Source organism: Gavialis gangeticus, unplaced genomic scaffold (genome assembly GCF_001723915.1).
Source record: "Gavialis gangeticus isolate Ggan-Ray unplaced genomic scaffold, GavGan_comp1, whole genome shotgun sequence".
NCBI classification, from domain to species: domain Eukaryota; kingdom Metazoa; phylum Chordata; order Crocodylia; family Gavialidae; genus Gavialis; species Gavialis gangeticus.
In genome coordinates this window covers 26087362-26110077 of record NW_017729032.1, presented here as the reverse complement: position 1 = coordinate 26110077, position 22716 = coordinate 26087362, and the positions used below count along the sequence as shown (strand labels likewise).

At 41.8% G+C, this 22716-nt stretch overlaps 1 protein-coding gene across 1 annotated transcript in view; it reads right to left on the bottom strand.

Moving 5' to 3' along the window:
• Window positions 1-22716, bottom strand: part of CNTN5 (contactin 5) — a 1308168-nt gene that overhangs the window by 483585 nt on the left and 801867 nt on the right. The window lies entirely within an intron of this gene.

The window sequence follows — 22716 nt, the reverse complement described above, 5'->3', positions numbered from 1 at the left end:
GATTTATAATGGACATTTAGTAGGCCTTTATTTCTGTTTGCCATTTCCAGTTTATATTGTTCACCAGTAGAAGTCATTCATGCATACTGAGAAGAAATATCTAGGCAGGGAAAATGCTTTGTGTCTAGCCTGCAGCCTGAAGAAGGTTATTAATGTGTCATCCAAAGAATACCAGGTACAATGCATTCTTATAAGTGGAAAGGAGAATCAGCTACCCTATTTCTAAAAGCAAATCTCCAACATAGTATAGATTTACTTTTTGGCTGCATATAGACTTTGGGATGTTAGGGGGAGGTTAGATTGAGTTAAAAATGGCCACCCAATCTAATGTAAGTTATGACGGAGGGGCTAATGTGGGGGAAGGGGGGAGGGAGATTTGGGAGGCACACATGGTCTGCTACTGAGATTGGGGAATTGGAAGGGGAGGCAGCATCTGTGGAAGGGATCGGGGATTGGGGGGGAGGGGCAAGTTGAGTCCACAGGAGAGACCAGGGGGTGAATGGGAGAGCCACTCTCTTCCCCAGCCCCCAGGACCAGGGGCTATTTTTAGCCCACTGCCTCCTAGATGAACAACCACCCCCCCATCTGGTGAACCAACCCTCACAAGCCCTTGCTCAGCTCCGACACTGGTGAATGATGGTAAAAATGTCACCCGAAGTTGCTTGCAAGATGGGGAGGTTGGTGGGCTCCGAAGAAGGGGGCAGGGGAACTGCACTAGGAACTGAATAGAAGTTCTAGACAGTTCAATAGGTCTAATAAGGACCAACCCAATCTAAGCTGAGTGTACCTTGGAGGTAGGGGTAATTCTGGATCAGGTCAACCATTTTTAGGTCCCTCTAACTATCCTGAACTTCTGTACAGTTTGCACTTAGTTTGCCCAGGTACAGATATTACTGTAGTTAGGTGAATCTAAGCTAGATTAGGTAGCCATTTTGAACCTGATATAACCTCCCTATAACCTCCCCAAATGCCTGTACACAGACGTAATACTCTTTCCTGGATAGTTTCTCCAGTATTCTGGTCATAACCAAATTCTAGATGATTACATTTTGCCTCTCTAAGTTGCTGCCAGCAATAGAAACTGAATAAGGCATATGCCACTTATATTAAACTTTTGAATGAAGTTACAGCACATGGTTATGAATAGTTTATATTTAATTATTTTTCATTGAGAAGATTTGATTACTCTATTGACCACAGGAAACTTTAGACCTGGTCCATATCCAAATTTCATGGTGATGTTCAGCTTGAGCATTTAAAGAAAAAATAGCTTTATGCTGTAAGATGCTACATGCTTTGGTGATGGGAAACACTGTAAATATCTAAATATATCAGTATGTATATAATATATAATCTATCACTGACATACATTGGCTTTTGCATTTCAACAGTATATACTAAAGCATCCTGGAACATACTAGTTGTTAACTAAGGTATATTAACATACAAGTGGACAGGTAAAGAACAATACTACAAAGGGCCTTATTACACATTAATTTTAGGCAGCTCCTGGAACTCTTAACCCCTGGATTGTCCACACATTAACACCTGAGACTAGTTTTAAGTGTATTGTAGGTGACTTGAAGTTACTCCACTGCAGGTCAGGTTTATCTCTGATCTGTGTTACCAAGCTTATGATCCATGTGTGGCCACTCTCCACATATGAGCCACCCAAGTTGCAGTCCTCCAGCATCCCAGGATGCAGTGTCCTCTCCCCCACGCTCCTGTTCTGTGCGGACAAAATTTCTACCCCCTGACCTCTACTGCCCAGGAGGCACTTCTGGCACCAAATCTATTTCACCTCCCACTCCTGGTGGTGTGACCTTCCCACCCTCAGCAGTGCAACTCCGTGCAAATATCCAGCTAGCTAGGTCATAGGGCATAGACAGGTCCAGGAGTAGGATCCAGGGTAGGTAAGGGAGAACAAGGTACGGGGCAAGATTGGGTCCCCATAGCTGCGACTTCTTTCCTGGGGTAGCACCAGTAGCTCCCCCCAAAGCATCTTCCTTCACCACTCCCTCTCCCAGCCACCTGCGAAAGCACAACCAGCACCCCCTACAACCCTATCCCAAATCCCAGTTTATTAAAAAATGAGCCCTTCTTTAATTTACTTCCTCTTTATGTCTTTTAATTGTTTTTTACTTCTTTTTATTTTATCTTTCAGTGGCTGATTTCCTTCATTTCATCTCCTTCCCCCACTCTCATTTCCTTTCCCCCACCCATTTTATTACCCACCCCCCCACCATTCCATTAACTCTCCACCTCCCAGCTTCATGTTCCCACCTGCACAACCCATATCTCACATACCTCTACCTAAAGCAGGGGTAGAAACCTATCCTGGCTCACCAGCCATGTACTGGCAACTCATAGCTATACATTCATGTGAGACCCCTGCTTGCCTGCCCTCTAGAGCCCAGTCACAGCTATATAGATGGAGGACAGTCAGAGAAAATGTTTAGCCTCAAGGTACAACTGCTCCAAACTTGAGCTAGCATTAACATCAATCAATATTTGAGCAGCTCAAAGTGCAACATGTGAAAAGGCCCTTACAAGGAGAGAGTAGGTAGGGCAAATGTTTTAAGTACAATTTTACTATGCAATGACTTCAGATTCTTGTCTTCAGTTGATATAACTTAAAATGATGCGATTTTCCCCCCGATTCTTTCTCCAGCAGATTTCTTCAAAAGAACAGGTGAAGTTATGCTAATTTAGGGCTTTGCATTTTGTATCCACTACTTCTTATGATAGCATAAAACTGATTATACTGGTGTAAATGTTTTATTTTTCCAGGGCCTGTTAGTACATCTGTTAACAAGTTCAAGGTCAATTGTACAGGCAAAATGAACAATGGACACCGTGAATGTTCTTTGAAATTTTTCCTCTAGGCCTCCTTTGAGGTAGGATCTGATGAAACTTCCCTAAATAAGATCTGAGAGCCCCCTAAAATATGTGCTTTGATTTATTCTGAAAAATGTTCTCTGAATCTCAAATGGTATGTATAAACAAGCCTTAGTGAATTTAAAATTTGGATGGAACTGGAATTGATATGCTGTGGTTTCAATATATTTTGAGAAGGAGATGTGTTGTGAATCCAGAGGAGCTATGCACATTGAGAGATACTCAACTCGTAGCATTTTTCTAGGCATATGAATAGATATAATCAGGAAATGATACTTCCTTTTCACAAACTTCCAAAAATAAAGTTTTGCCACTGTATTCCTAATGGAATCATTAAAGCATTTCACAAAGACTTCCTGAGACCCTTACTGTGAGCCTGCCTTTCTGAATCTGTGTGATTATTAGTGCTATAAAAAAACCTACATTATTTTTTAATTTTTTCATAACTAGATCAGAACATTAGATAGCTGAAAGTAAACGAGCTATATTAGTGTATTTTGAAGGACTGATTTTTTTTTACAGTGAAAAATAAGATCACTCAGGAATGTAGTGTTTTGCATTTGTAAAGCTTAGTTTTTCAATTTTGGTTTTGTAAATTGTATCTCAAATTGTTTTCAAGCTCCAAGGTAGTCTACAGTATGATTGAAAATGTTCTACTGAACATTCAAGATTTTGTTGAAAAATGTATATCAACATTCTATTTATATAAAAATACTTCACCTAAAGAGTAAAATGTTTCAGTTTTGAAATGCTATTGTACTCTCCCGGGAGTTAAGGGTTCAGGTGTTTTGCACCCATCTTTTTAATTTATATTTCAGCAGTCTTCATCTCATTTTAAACCAGAACATGAGAAGGGAAATACGAGGCACTTGACATGTAGCTTCCATAAAATAGCATTTCAGGTTTCATTTATTTGATATTTTAAAACATATTTTAATTTTTTTTCCTGAAAATGTTGTTTTTCATGAAAATAAACCCCACTTGTTAGATATAGGAATAGATGTCTTTTGGATAAAATGTTTGAGGTTTGTCTTTTCACTTCAATTTCAAGTATTTTTCCATTCTTCTCCACAGTGAAAACCAAAGATTGAACTTGTCAACCAGGTATGGTTAAATCTTTTGAGTAATGAGAAAGGTAAAACATTTATGCTACTACATGTATTTGCCATTAATTAACCATAAAACTAGGAACACACTGCTAAAAAATGGCTCTGGCTACAACATTCTTAATACAAATGTTGCAATACCTGGAAAAAGGTGAAGCTGCAGGATGCTGCATGCAGTTCTCCCATTAAAATCATTAGTTTGGCAGAGAGATGTCAGAGAGATAGCAAATTAACTTCTGATTATAAGATGAATGTCAATATCCTTTTTAAAAAATCTTAAGGATTTAAATCTTGCTCAGGGGTTACATTTACCAAAGGAGAGATAGCTACTTAATCTAAATTTGTATACACATGCACACACTTAAAATGGGGAGCAGAAAAACAGAAGGAATACTATGTTAGTTATAAGAAGCATTATGCTCTTCTATACTCTTGGACATGAAATCCAATAATCTAGCTGCAATAGAAATCAGTACTGGAAAAAAAAGCTAACCCCATATGGAATGCACCAGTGCAAAGCATACATGGATGGTGGATACAAACTACCTTTCTGTGCTTGGCAGGTGTTCATTTCATACCCTGAGAAATTAGGCTTTACCCTTATCTTAGCTTTAGTAGCAAAGATGATAATATATACTGTACATTTTCAAAGCAATGCCTGGGGTTTTAGCTGCATGACTTCCATCAGCTTTGATATGAGCTACGACCTTACCACTTTGAAAATGTATGGATAATAAGTGTCTGTCACCATTTCTAATGTGAACACAGTTTTAGAGATTTGTTCACAAAGCATGGAAAGGGAATGCAGCATCTTTAAAAAATAGTACAGTCACAGTTTATGGCAATGAATTATTCACAGTGGGTGCGTCTACACAAGATGCTTACTGCGCATTAGCCTAATAATCCTGCGTAGTAGCATGGCAGTTAAAAACCATGCTAATAGCCTACTGCAAAGTGTTATTAGGCTAATACACAGTAAGCATCACACAATACCCATGCACTGGTGCTACTGCACAGTAACTCTAGTTATTGTGCACTTAGTTGGCTACTTTAATCCAAGAAAAAGTGCCTCAGACTTCTTCCAAATGCCACCCTTATTAACATTCAGTTTCTTTTATTTAGATGGATAACTAGACAGAGTAAGCAGATTCTAAAGGTCTCATCAGGTTAGATCAGCAGCAAGGGAAAAAATGAAAAAAAATGTTTTGTCCTACAGAAAGGACCATGTAGCAGTATTGTGCTGCTTAAATGAAATAGTGAATGGGCAAACATTTAACTTGTTTTAAAAGGGGAAGGGGAGCTGCTCCTCAGTGAGCACCAGCTGTTATGATCTATGTCTGCATGATGAGAAAAAGAAGAAGGAGGAATCCAGAAACTACAGACCAGTCAGCCTCATCACAATCCCTGGAAAAATCATAGAGCAAGAATCCATTTCCTAATACTTGGAGGAAAAGAAGTTGATTAGGAACAGTCAGAATGGATTCACCAAGGGCAAGCCATGACCGACCAACCTGATTGCCTTCTGTTATGACATTACTGGCTCTGTGGATGCAGGAAAAGCAGTGGACATGATATACCTTGATTTTAGCAAGGCTTTTGATATGGTCTCTCAACATTCTTGCAAGCAAGCTAAGAAAACATGGATTGGATGCAAGGACTGTATGGTGGACAGAAAACTGGCTGGTTAGTCAGGTTCAAAGGGTAGTAATCAATGGTTTGATGGTTAGCAGCTGGTATCAAGTGGAGTGCCCCAGGGGTTGGTCGTGGGGCTAGTTTTGTTTTTCATCAACAACCTGGAAGATGGCATAGGGTGCACTCTCAGCAAGTATGCAGATGACACCAAACTGAAGAGAGTAGTAAGTAGATACACTGGGGGGTAGGGCTACAATTTAGAGAAACTTAGACAAAGTGGAGGATTGGGCAAGAGAAATCTCATGAGGTTCAATAAGGACAAGTGCAAAGTCTTGCACTTAGGATGGAACAATCCCATGCACCGATACAAGCTTGGGACTGACTGGCTGGGCAGCAGCTCTGCAGAAAAGGACCTGGGGTTACAGTGGACAATAAGCTGAATATGAGCCAACAGTGTACCCTTGTTGTGAAAAACACTAACAACATACTGGACTGCATTAGTAGGAGTGTTGCCAGCAGGTCAAGAGAAGTGATTTTTCCCTTCTATTTGGCACTGGTGAGGCCACATCTAGAGTACTGTGTCCAGTTTTGGGCTCCCCTCTAAAGAAAGGATGTGGACTGGTTAATTGCACAATTACTTTAGACTGGCTGCATGTGTAAAGTAGCTAACTATCTTATAAAGTTAGACCTGGAAAACATACAATAACTTTATAGCTGGATCCTATCACACATTTACCTGAACTTTTACAATGACTTTCTGAATCTAGTCTACACTTCAACCACAGTGTCTTGTGTCTCTATTTTCCCTATTGAACTATATGACAATTTTTTCTGTATCCTTACACGAGGATGCCAACTATAACAACATTCATAAAATCTGTAATTATTACAACCAAGATATAACTTAATAAGGAATTGAAAGTAGATACATCTCCTGGTCAGGCTTTGTCTTCATTTATCTGTCAGCAGTAACTACTGCTGAAATATTTCCATTTAGCAGTATACAAATGCTCCATCAAACTTTCAAAAATATACATTTGTGCAATTCAGATGCCTGGCACATTTAGCATTTTACATGTGGATACCCGCAAATAGAGAGGATAATTATCCTCTCTAATTAATTAATTAAGAAGAAAATTAAAATGACACACATACAGCTTCAAACTTAGATCTTTTAAAGCATTTAGTTTTCCAGAATGATGTGATGATTGTCATAACGTAGAATATTGCAGAAGAACTTGCCCTTACAGGATTTAGACATAGCAAACACCATTAAAAAGTGATAACACACAAAATGAGATGTATATATTTTGGTAAGCAATTTAAGTGCTTGATAAATGTTAAAGGTGCCATACAACTGGTTAGGGAATAATGAAAGGTATGTATTAAAATTGTATGACCCTTTTTAAGTTACAAAGAAATGACCTAAGTTTTAGTTTAAATTGTGAAATAAATTAGATGCTGATACTCTGCTGGCAGTGCTTCAGAGTTGTCCCCAGCAGCTGCTCCCAAGCACACTACAGATCAAAGCGTTGAGAGCAGTCACTCTCAAGCACATAAGAGTCTGGGGTCTGAAGGGTGGGTGCAAAGGGATAGTCTGGAGCCAGCTCACCAGAGCACTTCCAGTTTGGGACCTGGGATGCGAGGGAGCGGAAAGGATACGCTAGCCAGCATTGCTGCTGGGGGACACTGCCATCAGGTGAGTAGAACTAAGGAAGTCCATCTTTTTGATATATATACAGTTATCTAAGGATCATAGAAAAGAGTTTTGAGAGGAAAAATCTCTGAAGTGGTACTAACATTGCCTCTGTGCTACAATTCAAACTCAGCAAATTAATGGGAAAGAGCTTAAACTGTTTGTAGTAGGGCACTGGGTGTACCTGTTCCCTTAAGGGCACAAACAGCTTGTGAAGCCACCTGCAGGTGGCAGGGGGGAGCTAAGGCTGGAGCTATTTAAGCCCAGAGCCTGCACCAGTCCATTACTCTCTCCCCAGGCACCACGCAGGGAGGAGCTCCTGGTTGCCGGGCAGCAGGGCTCCTGAAGGGACCTGGGTTTTGTTCAATGACTCGGTGGGCCTGGGAACTGAGGCAAGTTCCCTGGGTTGAGAAAGAGTGGGATTTTATGGGTGAATGGCCTTTGTTTGTGCTAAGCCCATAGAGGGTTTCAGGTGTCTGCCAGATGCTTCATGTTTAATTAACTTAAACTGATAGTTCAGCCTTGAGCCCTGCAGTGGACAGCTCAAGGCCTATTTAGAGAGCTGGTAACCCAGGAGCCCTCGGACTGAGAACAGGGCCCAAAAAGGGGTTCAGCAGCTTAGGAAAGGCTAAGGCCCAGAGGAGGGGCTGCATGTGGGACCAGGGGTCGGAGGACCCAAAGGGGCCAAGTCTACAGATAGTTAACATCAAAGAGAGAGAATACCCACAAGTCTTGGGGCATGGTGTAGGGAAGGAAATGGAGCTATGCAGTGAGCCCTTAAGGTTAGAGGTGCCCTAGAGGGGCATAGATATCAATGTAGCTCTTGAAGCTACAGGGGCCCTGCAGGGGCACAGGCCAGTCAAGAGGGGCTATTGAGCTTAAGGGTTGAATCAGGGGGGCTGAGGGTCCAGGAGGTATCCAGGGATACTGCAAGTGGTCTAAGGCTCACTCTAAGGCTTGTGGGCTGCTTCCCTTATTTAACTTGTAATAAGCAGGGATCCTGGTTTTCTCTGGTGTTAAGAAAAACCCCAACCATTTTTTGAATTTAAAAAGTAATGCAAAATCCACATTTTTCCATGATTTAAATAAAACACCACTGATATGTATCTTGGTGTTTCATTTTAATCATGGGAAAATGTGGTTTTTGAGTTATTTATTTAAATCTGAAAATTGGTTTTTGTTTTTTTTTTTTTATCAGAGAAAACCAGGATCCCTGATAGTAAGAACAAGGTGCAGCGGATGAGCAATTAAGGGAGGGCTGTAATAGAGACTGAGCCAGGCAGGGGTCATATTGCCACCAGGAGGCTTCATGGCCACCCTGGGGCACAAACCTGCAGCACTGTCTTTCAGAGACCATCCTTACATACCTTCTAAGAAAGCATGAGACCAGCGAGACATACAGTCCCCCATTAACGTGCTCCACATAATTTTTACATGTGCTTCAAGGGGGCGAAGGGGTGGGTGGGCCTGGGCTTTAATTAGGGCAGCTCCCAGCATGCTAATTAGCGTGTACTAGCCAGCCTCCGCATCTCGTGTATGAGTGTCCCTGCACTTCAAAATGACTGTGGGGCTGCTTTAATTAAAGCTCATAGAATGAGCTTTAGTTAAAGTATTCCCTCTGCCATTTTGAAGCCTGGGGATGCTGGTACATGAGGCATGGAGGCTGGCTTGAGTACACTAATTAGCATGCTGGGAGCTGCTCTAATTAAAGCTCTGATTAGCACACTCCAGCAGACTCGATTAATTATCACATGTACAGGCACCCTACTACTACTACTACTACCATTACTACTATAGCACACAAGAGTCCTTATCATGAGCACAGACACAAAACATCAAACAAACTGATAGCGTGTGGCTGAAAAAACATAATCTAAACCAGTGATTTTACAACTTCCTAAAGTAATGGAACCATTTCATGTTCCTTCTTCTACCATGGAGCCCCTACCTCTGGCTCTGCAAGCCATGTGAGCTGATGTGAAGCCATGTGAACCGGTCCGGCAATGGCAACACAGTGCCTCCAGACCTGCTTCACCACTGCCCCCAGCCCTTTTCTAGAACCCCTGATAACCTATTGTGGTTCCACCTAACACAGTTTGAAAATCACTTATCTAAACATTAGACTAGAAGCAAACAGGTGGATACAGCCATTAAGGAAGTACAGGAAATCAATGAGACACTAAGTAGGCTGTATGATTAGACAGTGGATTGAAGGAAAATTATGAGAGAATTTTACTGATGTGTATGAGGAATGCCTCTCAAATTTGAGACGTAGCATCAAAAAAAGCACAAATGTAGCTGTTTGAAAATCTAAAAAGTGAAAAGCAGTAAGGCAAAATATTAGCATAGGACAGCTGTCTCCAATCAACATCTAACAGAATTTCAATCCAGCTACCACAAAAGAGTCTTTGGAAGAAAAAAAAAGAAGTGACTGGTGAATCTCTAGAGAGTTGCAGTGGATGGCAGCGTTTTCGAAAGAGGAGAACACCATTTCTGAGAAAACGCCGTACTGATGCACAGCACCAAGTGGGGAGCAACCCAACGCACTTACAATTTTGTGGATGTGAATTGCCTTCACAAAGCACCAAAGGACTAATTAATTTGAGGTAGTGTCTTTTTTGTTGCCCAAAACAGACATCTCTGTCTAAAGAAAACAGGTGCTCCACTGACAGCATTTCTGTAGCTGATGTATTAACTGCCTACCATGATGACCGATACTACTTCATTGCTTCACTGTGTTCCTCCATCTGATTGGTTCTACCCATCTGCTGTAATTAAGAGGCTCACTTTTTGTTATCTTTGTGCCATACCTAAGGCCTATAACTGGTATTTTTAGCTGCTACCTCCATGAAAATACATTTAAAATGTAGAGTATAAACAATTTTCCTTCTTCACTGTCAATAAATCTCTCCCTTCTCTGGCCCTACTCCAGAGAATAATTTGAATTTGTTTACAATATTTCACCCTGAATACAGTGTTTGGAAGACATGCATACTATTCAAAAGTGAATGGTAAAGTACTAGTATTCAATTAAAGCATTCAGTCTGTGTGATCTACTTCTATTGCTAATTAATAAAATAATTAATTATTGATCATCTGCAACATTTTACCCCTGATTAACTATTAATCCTTCTCAAACAATCCAGCAATTCATATATTCTATGGCCCTATAAATCTAATGCATATTGGCAACCTAACTGTAAAGCACTCAGATATTTATTGCTCTGGCTCTATCTTCAATACACCTCAATTCTTTCTACAACTTTGAAGTGAGGAAAAACATTATTTTCTTTACTTTTTTATTTATAAATTTTGCAAACCTTAAATAAAAAACTTCAGACTCAATGATTATTGATGAATATCAATTCCTGTCAACATTAATGTGTTCTGTATTCAGAAGACATGAAATACTTGGCCCAAAAGGAATAGAAAAGAAAATATTTATGTAACCTAAAATAAAGCCACAACAAAAATAATGTTAAAAATTACACAAAGGTGCAGTAATAATAATTCAACATGCCATATTAATTTCTATTTGCTGTGTCTGTGGTTTCAGTTGTTAATGGTTATTTTCAGTTAACTATGATCATTCTTTTGTGTCAGGTTTCATTTATTTTGACACACAAAAACTGCAGCGTATCATTTCTCAGTTGTCTTCCATGTTTTTTTTTAGTGTAATATCATAGATAAATGACAATCCTGAGACTCACATTTTGAATTTGTTTATACTAGGGACACTCCATTGATGCCTGGCTAAGTCAATGGGTATACATACTAGAAGTAAATTCAGAATTAAACTTGCTGTCACAGATTTGATTTTAGTTTGCAATACTCTAGAATGTCCAGGGTTGTGGTTTCTCTTTTTCTGAATATAATGAAAGCATTTAATAAGATCAGAGTTAGCATAATGTTTGGTAAGCTATTTATAAGTTCCTTATCAAAACATGTTTCCCACCTAAATCATAGAGATAAGAAACTAACTTAAAATGCAGAATAATTTTTCTTTTTACCTGTTAGACCAAAAGATAGCAGTCAATTTATACAAACCAATCCTTGGATCATCCTTTTCTTTAGAAACATGTCTCGGATAACCATCCTTTACTATGTCCTGATATTTTAATACCATTTTTTTTTATAGGTGTCAATTATTAGTTGCTGCCACAGAGGAATCAGTAGAGGTAAAAATAAGCCAAAGATATACTGTCTTTCTCTAATTCAGTGGGTACACCTACATGTGCAATTACTGTGAAGCAATGAACTCTGGAGCAGTTTGAATCAGAGTAAACTATTACATGGCACAGAGTCTACACATACGCCTTGAAGAGCAGCAATTTGAGCCAGGGTGGAACAGTCCTGGGCTGCCAGGGGTCACCAGGGGTCAGGTCCAGGTGCTGGCATTAGGCAGAGGGGCCAGTTGCAGCATGAGGATGAACATGCAGAGCCATGGGGCTAGGCAGCAGACTAGCCCCCAGCTGGCTAGGCTGACTGGGTACAGTTTACAGTGTCTACACATGCATTTAATTGCAGTAAATTACCTTGCATAAGACAGTGCTGTCCGCGGCAGTATTATTTTACTGCAGTGTTAATTAGTTTACTGCAGCCTAATGCCATCACATATTTAAAGGGTGACACTATACTCTTTCTGTGTTATGAGCCAAACTGTGTATGTGTGAATCTTTATTTAATTCCATTAGGATCCACACATGGATGTCCATTCAGCCATTGTGAGTTACTGGGAATGCATAAAGCAAAATACTTTCCTTTTCAAAACAACTTTCTTTTGATTTAAAACAGAATGTAGCTCTTCTTTTTCTTAAGAGCTTTAACATGTGGACTCTTGCCTTTAGTACCTAAGTGGGTGCATCTACATGAGGCATTTACTGCAGACTAGACAGATTAGCTCTACAGTAAACATCTTGCATCTACATGTATGGCCCTATTAGGCCACAAGAAACTAATTAAGTCTGCAGCAGGGTATAATTGTAAATTCACGTTTCTTACTCTGCAGCACAGAATATGTAGGTGCTGATGTGGCTAGCTGGGGCACAAGGGTGATTCTGTTTTTTTAATCTTTACCAAAGATTAAATTTTAAATTTAATTTTAAATCTAAATATTTCCCAAAGATTCCCCAGGCTGATCCCTGGGGAAAGGGAAGGGGGAAGGTCAGCGTGCCAGGTAGCCCTGCTCTAGAGTACCCTTGTGCCCCAGCCAGCCTATCTGCGGCACACTGAGCCACGTTGGAGCATCCCCAGGCTGGCAGACTAACTCCCCAGGACCCTGCCAGTTAGGGCTGCTCTGATCTGGCTCAACATGCTGATGTCCTAGATGCACATGGAAAAGTGGCACTCAGGACCAATAAACTCTGGCATTATAAGCACTGGAGTTTATTGCTTTGACTTAACAGCACATGTAGATGTGCGAAGTATAATGTGCCCAGTATAATGTGTAATTTCCCCCTTCAAGACTTTGCTGAAGAAATTCCAGTATCTTTGGTAGGCTAAACTGTGTAATTAGAATTGGAAGCTTATCACCCAGGATAACTGGCAATGAATTAAGGCCAGCAGTCATTATTCTTTCTGCTTGCATAAAGTCATATAAGGGAGGAAATTGTGTAAAGTTATATAAGGTGTGAGAAGGGAGGAGGGTAATGGCATACTCTCTCCTTCAGTCTTCTTGATTCTTCAGAACTGATGCAGTAGCTATGCTTCTGCAGGGGTAAGAGATATGAGCTTCCCCTGCCCTTGGATGAATTGGGCCATAAGCCTGTATGCCACCTCCAATGTTGAGAAGTGCTTACAAGATCTAATAAGACTGACACTTCATTGTCATTGCCTGAAGAATGCTTCAGGGAAGATTTGCAAGTCTTGTGGAAGGCTCCTTTATAATAATGTGTGTGACACTTAAGGCAAATAATAGGGGCCAGGTGCAGACATTACACTTTTATTGGTATAAGTGACTGAAAATTGGTCTATACCCATAACAGAAGTTTGGCACACATGGACTGGCTTAAAACTGGTGGAACCCTGTCTACGATATGCCTTCCACTCTCCCCCTCCCCATCAGTAGGTGAACACATGTTCTGTTCACTGCTGGTCTAAACTACGCTACTCATGGAAAACCATGTAACATTTCACCAAACAGTAATTACTGCAAACTGAAGAGCATGTTTAGATGAAATGGCCCTAAATTGAAGTGGTGGGTTTTTAAAAACACCGCTTCAATTTAGGACCCTTTAAACCTCCCATGTCATGCACATACACAAACTTACCTGCCTCTCTGGCTGCGGGGAGGAGAGGGCAAGCTGCCTGTGGGTGGAGTGGTCCCTGGGGTGTGGGGTGGGGTTGGTGCTTCCCTCTGTGGCAGTTGTGGTTCCCCCCCCAGGCAGCACCCGCCTGCAGGCACCTGGATTGGGTGGTCCTGGGGGGCACTGCAGCCGCGGAGGGAAGCACTAGGCCCCTGCTCAGCTCAGGTAGACAGGCAGGCTCTTGTGGGGGGGGGAAGTCTTGGGCAGAGCCTATCTTCCCAGGCTGCTGCCAGGCAGCCTGCATGAGTTTGCTGCAGAGCCCCTGAGCTGCACGGAGCCTGGTGCTTTGCTCCATGGCTGTAGGGCAGCAAAGCAAAATTCCTTGGAGGAGTTTTAGTTTTCTGTGCCCCAAGTCATTTAAGGAGCATTAGGCCAAATTTGCTACAGTGGCTGGAATTACTGTGCAATACACTGCCAATGCATGCAAACACCAACACCATTAAAGCAGTGCAAAAGCATTTAACCCGCTTCAAAATGTTGTGCACTCATGCCTCTCATTTCATCTACACATGGCCTGACTGGCTAGTTAATTATAAAAGAATAGACCAAAATCAGTGCTAGCATAAACAAATATGATGTAGACTTCAGTAGATGAATAAACACTCCTGGAATAGATGAATGAAATGTTTCCAGTGGACTTCACTTGTTTACTCTAAGTTCTAATTTGCCTGAGTACATATTAGTGGAAGTTGATTTATGGATATTCCCACATTTGAAAAACAACTTTTTGACAGAACTGTTTACTATTGCAGCTGTAGCTATGAAAGGTCACTGTGTTATCCATCATGAATGTGCACTGCAATCACTCCTATCACATCATGAATGTACACTGCAGTTGCTTTCAAATGCTAATGTTTTCTTCTAACCTGATACCCTAAGGTTTTATTTTGCTGTTATTTCTACTTTAGTTCCCCTCTGTGTATATTTACAGCTGGTTTTAGTTTTTATCTATAGCATTCCCTTCGGTTCCCATATATCTGGGTCTTTGTTCAACTGTTTGTATCCTATTAGGCTTGTCATATCAAACTCTTCACTTTAAGGAGAGGTGAGGTAGCAGCATGGAGGGCCACGTGAAGAAACATTGGCTCCTTGTTTAACAGATAAGCACTGAGAAATGTTCCAGCCAATAGACTCAGATATAAAAGGAATAACGCAATACAATTGTATATAGGAAACAATAAGCTAATTGTGTCACAAAGGGAATGAAATGCCAATGAGATTTGCATTGTGTTCATGGGATTCTAGAATAATCTTAGTTTATGATACATATACATAAAACATTGGCCATGCTACAGTTTGATTGCAGACCCTAAGCCTCTGTAATATGAAAGTGCATTTGAATTTTCTGGTGAAAGCCATAATGTGGTGTGGAAAATGTCTGGAAAATGACTAGCAGAATAGTAAATTGCTATAAATTCTGAGGGAGTTTTCTTTTTCCAGTGAGAACTAATATTGCCAGGTGCTTGCTTATTATACAGAGCATAAAATCCAGAAAATCATGAGACTTTGTTTTCAAGTCTTTCTCTTATTCTGAGCAGGGATCCTGGTTTTCTCTGATAAAAAAAATCCCCAATTCTCAGACATAAAGAAGTAACCCAAAATCCATATTTTTCCATGATTAAAATGAAACACCACTAATATATAGATATATTGATGTTTCATTTTAATCATGGAAAAATGTGGATTTTGGGTTAGTATTTTATATCTGAAAATTGAGATTTTTTTCTATTAGAGAAAACCAGGACCCCTGGTGATAATGCAGAGGCTGAAGATAGCTTTTCCTCTGTAACCACAGGGGACAGGATTAGTAGCAATGGCCTCAAACTGCAGCAGAGGAAATCAAGGTTGGTGTCCTGCTGGATCATGTGCATCAGGTTGGGGGCCTCTTGGGGATTGAGGTGCCAACCAGGATCAGGAGGAGTGAGAAAAGTCCAGGAACAAGCCAGGTCAGTAAGCCAAGAGATCAGTTGAACAGCGGGGGCTGAGTTGGGGAGCTGAGAGGTCAGGCTGAGAGCAAGTTGGGTCAAGAAGCCAAGAGATCAGGCAGGAAGTAGTCAGAGCACAAACCAAAGGGAACATCAAGGCAAGCTGGGATCAAATTGAGCCCTGTTGCCCAGACATTTCCTGTTCTGGGTCAGGGGTTTACACAGTGGAAGTGGAGGGTTAACTGACCCTGGCTGACAGTTTTGGTGCCAGAGAGTAGCACAGGGCTAAGCCCTTCTAGAGGTGTCAGGACAGCCATGACCAGCAGTAGTGTGGCAGACTGGGATAAGCAGCTGTGCTGGTAAGGCCCCAGCTTTAAGGCTGCAGCCTGACAGTTGGAGATTAAAATCATAAAAACTAGGGCTAAAAGAGACCTTTAAAGATCATCTAGTCCAACCCCCTGCCAGAGGCATGATCACCCTTATCCAAACCATCCTATACAAATCCACCCTCTAACCTATTGGTAAACATTACAGAGTCAGCCCTGACACAGGGGAAAATCCTTGAAAAAATTATCAAGGATCACATCTGTGAGGGGCCAGCAGGGGAGATCATGCCCAGGGGACATCAACATGGGTTCATCAAAGGCAGATCCTGCCAGACCAACCTGATGGCCTTTTATGACCAGGTAACTAAATCCCTGGATGATGGTTTTGCCATGGACGTAGTCTTTCTGGACTTTAAGAAGGCCTTTGACGCTGTCTCTCACCCTATTCTCATTAATAAATTAAGCGACTGTGGCATTGATGCCTATACAGTTGGATGGGTCAAAAATTGGCTGATGGGGCGCACCCAGAGAGTGGTGGAGGACAGATCGTACTCGACCTGGTGGGATGTGAATAGTGGGGTCCCCCAGGTCTCGGTCCTGGGACCTACACTGTTCAACATCTTCAGCGACTTGGACGAGGGGGTGGAAAACACATTGTCCAAGTTTTCCAATGACACCAAGATGTGGGGAGAGGTAGGCACACTCGAAGGGAGAGGGAGGCTGCAATTAGATTTAGACAGACTACAGACGTGGGCAGATGGTAACAGGATGGAGTTCAATGTAGATAAATGCAGGGTGCTGCACCTGGGGAGAAGGAATCCACAGCATACATACAAGCTGGGGAGCTCCCCCCTTGTGAGCACACAGGCAGAAAGGGATCTTGGAGTCATTATTGACTCCAAGATGAACATGAGCCGCCAATGCCAGACCACAGCCAGCAAAGCCAACCGCACCTTATTCTGCATCCAAAGATGCATCTCAAGCAGGTCCAGAGAGGTGATACTCCCCCTCTATGCGACATTGGTCAGGTCTCAATTGGAGTACTGTGTCCAGTTCTGGGCACCACACTTTAAGAAGGATGTGGCCTGCCTTGAGACAGTTCAGAGGAGGGCCACCCGCTTGGTTGGAGAGCAATAGGGCAGGCCCTATGAGGAGAGGCTGAGGGACCTGAACCTGTTCAGCCTCAGCCAGCGGACGCTGAGGGGGGATTTGGTGCCTGCCTACAAACTCATGAGGGGAGATCAGCAGCAAATAGGAAGGGCCCTATTTCCCCCAGCACCACCTGGGGTGACGAGGAACAATGGCAAGAAGCTGCTGGAGAACAGGTTCAGGTTAGAGATTAGGAGGCACTATTTCACTGCTAGGGTGGCTAGGATCTGGAACCAACTTCCTAGGGAAGTGGTCCTTGCTCGTACCTTAGGTAAATTCAAAAAGAGTTTGGACAAACACCTGTCTGGGGTTATGTGATCCCAGTGTGTGCTCTGGCCAGTGGTGTGGGGGTTAGACTAGATGATCTGTTCAGGTCCCTTCTGACCCCAAACTACTATGAAACTATGAAACAACCAAGAACTTTCTATGAGGCTACGGCTAATCAAGCATTAGACCAGGCTGCCTAGAGAAGCTGTGGGATCTCCATCTCTGGAAACTTTCAAGAGTAAGTTAGATACTTGGCTATGATGGATTAGTCAGGGATGGTCCTGCTTTGAGTAGGGGATGAGATTAAGTGACCTCCTGATGAGGTCCCTTCCAGCCCTACTTTCCTATGTTCCTACATAATATAATCATCATGTTATAAACTTGGAGAATAATATTACTTGTCTAAATTCATATATGGGATCAGACATACATTGAGGCCTTTTTCTAAGAGGTCCATCACCTACCAACTTCCATGGAAATGTGGATAGTTAGAAGTTTCAAAATGAGTTATTAATTTAATAATTTAACAAGTCAGCTATATAAGAAAAAAGGCTATTTTTGTTACATTATTTCACAGATTTATTATAAATTACAAAACTGCTATAGATGTGTTGTTAATTGTCATGTTAACCTTCCACTTTGCTTAGGGCTTTATGCTATTGACCTTGCCCACAGAGAATGGCACTTTACAATAAATTTAGTGCCACTGATTTTAATTAATGAAATACTGTAACTTCCTAAAAGCATATTCAGTGATGGATCTGCCAGCCATTCTAATATAGCAAGGGGCTAGTCAACATGAACAGGGGTCAGTTTCTTATATAGGAAATGTTTAGATAGATTAATTAATGCAATATTGAAATAATAAGAATGGAGAAAGACTCCCTAAAGAAAAGGAAGTGACAGAGTGTCCTTACTGCTTTTTATTCAGCTTTTAGTAATACAGAACAAAGTGCCCTCAAAGTTTCTTAGTTATGCCAGTTCAGGCACTGGTTATCTCTGGACCTTTGTGTTAGGGTAACTTCAGTCTTTTCCATGGAGATAAAATGAATATTTTAAAGTCCTCCAACATCCCAGAATGCACTCCCAGCACTCCCCCTCAACCCAGAACAGGGATAGAGCCCAGGTGTCCAGGTCCCTAGCCACATCTCTGCGTATCAGTTCTGCAGTGGCAGGTCAGAAATGTCCTGACAAGAAATAGTATTAACCCTTAATATATGATTGCTCAAAGCACGTTCTAATTTTAACATCTCTTAATGTTCCACCGATTAAGTATGGTCTAAGCATAACTTGTAATACCCCCCTTGTTCTGCACTCCTGTGGTTCTTTGTGCTGAGACACATGGGTTTCCAACCCAAATAACTGTGCCAATTGCTGAAGACATTGTCTCTCATTTGGGAGGAACTCTGGGAAGGACATCCCAGCCCTACAAGTAATGCAGTAATTTTTGCCTGTTTCCTCACTGCAAAGTAGGTGGAGTCAATAATCTCCTCAAGATAAGGAATGCGACTGAGGTCTATTTCTTTCAATGTCCAAGTCCTAACTAATCAGTGCTGCATAAACAGTTAAAACACCACAATCAGTTTCAAATACCAGAGTCTCAGAAAGGCTCAGGTTTTTCCAATGAGGTTCCAGTACAAATTAAAATAAAGGACAGACTAATCTAGATCCCCAACAGGGTAAGCTAGCCTGAACTTTGGCATATTCAAACCAAGGTGAGAAGTTTTCCTACGTGGATGGTTAGGAGGTAGAAGCCAACATTAGGTAAGAGCCCAGGCTAGTTCTGTAATTAAGACATATGCCATATCAGTAGTGTAACAAAGTGGAGGCATCAAGGGCAGCAGCAATCAGCCACTGCCACCACTGAAAGCCCACCTGCTGCTACTGTCCCATGCTGATGTCCAGAACTGCCTTCTTTACATTTCTGTGCTTTGTGTTTCAGATGCAAATGGAGACATAATTTGAAACTTTTCCCTCCTGAAGCATAATATAACAATACAGTTATGGACCTGGGATGTGACTAACTGTCCAGAGCATAAGACAGTTCTGTTTGCAAAACTCATTTTTGCATCATCTTGGTTCTATGGAGGTCAGTTCCTTTGTTCCACATTCAAGCAGCTTTCTTGTTGGGCTGCAACAGCTTTAGACATCTGCACAAAGCAAGAGATTGGTATGATCTAGGGACATCCTAGCCACCGTGTACCTTTTCTTGGCTATACCTTTTCTCTGCTCCACCATCAGGAAGAAAAGTGGAGACTAAGCTCCCATGGTGGATCCCAGTTATAAGAAATAACCTTTTAAGCCAATTCAGGCAGTTATAGGGCAAGGGCCAGAATAAAAAGTCACAGACACCACAGATCATCACATAAAAGATCTAACTTCTGTTTAAGTTACAGCAGCTCTTTTAGAAAGATTTGATACAGACCAATGGTGAAAAATAGACTTGTAAAAGTTGCACCCAAGGAAACAACATAGCAAAAAAAAGAAGAATGAAAATATATTCTTTTTTACTCCTCCTACCTCAGTGACATTATTAATTCTGCCTGCTTGCAATCCTTCTTTCTGCAGAGGGCATAGCTGTTCTAATCATTTCAGTAACAGGGAGCTTCAGAAAATAAATATTTGCAATACTTTTCAAATTTCAAACACTTTCAGGGCAGATATAGACAAAAATGTGCTTTGGAAAATTTCCCTGTCTAAAATCTAATCTGTAAATCTAATCCTTTCTCTTAGAAGGGGAGGATGACACATGACCAAGAGGCTAACATCATGAGTTTAACCATGCTTCACCTCTGCACAGGGACACATTGAAATAGGCTCCTTGGGACCTTCCTATCTCTTTTGCTTAAATGCAGGACACACTTTTGCTGAAAAATGCAGGACCTATCTACTTCTTCTTAGTGCCCCCAAGACTGTGGGGACAAGGGAGGGGAATGGATGAGCGGAGGCTTATGTACTTCACAAGCTGGCAGAGGGTAGATTCAGACTAGATATCAGGAGGCACTACTTCCAAGTGAAGTGGTGCTGGCTCCTCCCCTGGGGGTCTTTAAGAGGAGGCTGGATGAACACCTTGCTGGGGTCATTTGACCCCAGTACTTTTTCCTGCCATGGCAGGGGGTCGGACTTGATGATCTGCTCAGGTCCCTTCCAACCCTACCAACTATGAAAACTATGAAACTAATAGCATGGATCCTAGTTTTCCATGATAATAAAACAAAATTCTCCAATAAAAAACATAAAAAGTCCATGTTTTTTCAGAGGTAAAATTAAATGCTGAACATTAGTTTCCCTAGCCACAATATATATAGGTTTTAGGGATACAAATACCAATTAATTAAGTATTCATTTAAACTCCCCTAATGTTATCAGTTAAATAGTTAAGTGATAACATGCATCTAGTGGGGACCAGCACCTGCATGTACTCACTCATTTTCCAGGGGGCAGCAGCAGGCAGGGAAAGCCCCTCACCTGCTGCTGCTGCCAGTGCATGGCTGCCTGGGAGCCTGGGCTGCAAGCAGCTGCAGAGCCCTGGCTTGGCTCATTGCTGGCAGCAGGTGCATACGTGCCTTGGGGCAGATGGTGGGGAAGCCGTGAGAGGCCCAATCCTTCTTGTGGCAGCACATCCCCAGCTCTTTCCCCACCATCTGCCCCATGGTGCGCATGTATTCACTGCCAGCAATGAGCGTGGCTGGGCTCTGTGAACCCCTGTGAAGTTGCTTTAACCGTTCACATTCATAACTTTCAGCAAAATTTAGTTAATAATTAATATATGCTTTTATTTTTCACAAAATGTAAAAATGTAAAAACTAAAGATTCTCTGTAAAAAATACAAATTCCGTGTTTTTCCGGGACAAATGGATTTCCCTGCTTAGGAGGGACTGTAGTGACTGAGGGAGAACTTCCACGTTAGCCTGGCCCTACAATGCCTCAATTTGACTCTAAATATGAAACAAATTTAGGTGTGTACCTTTTACTTCCCTCCTGTGTCACAAAAGCTAAAAAGCAAAGAACTGTCTTTCATTTTCCAAAGTTCATGTAATGACATTATTTTAAAAATAAAACTGATATTTCTTAAGGGTACTTTAAGCCTTCCACCCATTAACTGCACATTCAACTGAATCCTGGGAACTTGAAGAGACAGCTTGTCATTCAGATACTTCACCACATCAACAAACTCAAGAAACCAAGGAGAGAAAAAAATCCTTCCTTCCTTACTCCTCTTCTGCTTTCTATTTTCTCCCCCCCCCCACTTTCCAGTTAGTTACTAAACCACTGTGAGAATGTTACTGATAAGTATTCTTTCGTAATTTTTTCAGAGCATTCACTTGTTTTTTAAATCATCTGTTTTTCTTGCCTCCTACCTCCTTAAATTCTTTTTTTTTTAAGAATAAGAGTTAGCCAAATATTATTTTACCTAATCTTACAGGCAATTTTACCTCTTTAAACTTTCTCCCTTCCCATAATTTAGAGTGGAACAGTGGTAGATGGCTCTAGGAGCAGATCCAGGATTTGGCAAAGCGGGGAGCAGGAGCAGCCACCCATACTGCAGGAGTGGATGCATCCCCGCCCCCATGCCCAGACCACACTGCTGGAGCCTCTTTAAAGTCCCCAAAGCATTCAAAAATCGCTTCTTCCCCTCCATGATCAAAGATATGTTCCTTCCCCTCCCTTCCCCTATAATGTCTGCTGCTACTGCTTTCCCTTCTGTCCCAGGGGAAAGGGAGATCATCAAAGCCGCTCCTGCCTGCTCCGGCTGGGCCATGCAAAGTTTAAGTTCAGCTGGAACAGGGGCAGTGGTAATGGGCAGGAAATTCCCATTGCTGCTGCTGCTGCTTTTTCCATCTGAGCCCAGTCTCTATGCAGCCCAGTTGGAGAGGGCAAGGGTGTTTACAGTGTCCTGGGATGTCAGAGGTGCTGCTACTGCAGGCCAGGGCTGGAGCCTCCATGTGCTTAGTGCACCAAGCCAAAATGGGGCTGGAACCACAACTGATAGTAAATGATGGAGGGCTAGAGCCTGGGGGTAGGGGGCAGGCAGAGGGGTTGGGAAGGCAGCTCCTGCAGCTCTCATTCGGGCCCCAACCTAGGATCAGGGCTGGATTTGGAGCCACAGCAGCCACCTGCCCCCATCTCCCCCCGCCTCGTACTTGAATCCAAGACAAGGGGCTTTTTTCACCGTGTTCAATGGGGTGGAAATCACATCTTGGATTTGAGTATATGTGCTAATTAAAAGTTATGATAGTATATTCTCTACTACTGGAATGTGGTCAAAGTACACAATTACTTCTTCAAGGGTTAGGCTTTACTCACTATGGAAGTCAAAGGATTTTTTGGTAATTAAGAGCTCCATATAAACCTTGCTCTACATCTGCTTGAGTACCTTTTTTTTTTTTTTTTTTTTTTTTTTTTTTTTTT